The sequence below is a fragment of the Aplysia californica genome, unplaced genomic scaffold, assembly GCF_000002075.1.
Source record: "Aplysia californica isolate F4 #8 unplaced genomic scaffold, AplCal3.0 scaffold00468, whole genome shotgun sequence".
NCBI lineage: Eukaryota > Metazoa > Mollusca > Gastropoda > Aplysiida > Aplysiidae > Aplysia > Aplysia californica.
Window position 1 is genome coordinate 390,670 of NW_004797738.1, and position 1,024 is coordinate 391,693.

The window sequence follows — 1,024 nt, forward strand, 5'->3', positions numbered from 1 at the left end:
AACAGCAGCAACACTAGCAACACTAGCAACAGCAAAATCAGAAACAGCAGCCACAGCAGTAGTTAAATCTTATGGTTAAGAGCTTTGGGGCCATTAAAATTTGCGGCATGTGAACTTAAAACGTTGGGTCCGTACGCTTTTTATGTGCCTATATTACTGTAATAATAACCTGGAGTGCATCCATTTTATCTAGAAACCTTCAGCAAGAGTGCTTTCATAAAGCGTAATTTTTGGAACAATTGTTCAGAAGGGCTTGTTCACATAGCGAACCAATCTATCTCTCTGAGATCTTTTACTTCCTTTCCGGAACTGTGACTTTTTGTTGTTATGCCTTATTGAAAATGTTTGCAGTATGTCAGGCAGACGTTGTGTTTAAAGCCCTCGATAGGTTTAGGTTTTGTTTTTAGCTAATTGTAGGTAACATTTTAAGCTAAACAACGGGTAAGTATTATTGTATTTCTATAAAACAAACAGGAAACATTATCAATTTCATGTCACCTGATAAAACACTCATTCAAAAAATTATTTTGGGAATATTTTGGGAACAAAATGACCCGCATTGAAATGTGACATAAAGCATTGACAGAATAAAGTGTATGCTAAACACGGCCTAGATTAATACAATGACGTCAGCTTTTAACGAAATACAGAAGATGAAAATATAATGGTGGCGTTATGATGCTTTAATGATTGTCCCTGTATTCAAGTCAATGGTTGTTAGATTGGAAGAATCAGCATCAGATCAATCGATACAGATGAGTGAAAAACCTATTAATACTATTAACTCTTAAGAGGAAAAACCTCCAAGCCTAACGACACGGCTAGGCAAGGTGTGAGAAGATTATTGTAACTCTTATCTTCCAGCTCCTTGACTGAAGAACAAGATTGAAGGAAAACCCTCTCCGCTGCTGGAGGACTGGCATGATGAAGATCAAATCTATCTATTTTTCGCTTTTGTTTGCTGTTTGGGAGTGTTGTTCTTGTTCTTGTTCTTGTTCTTGTTCTTGTTCTTCTTGTTCTTGTT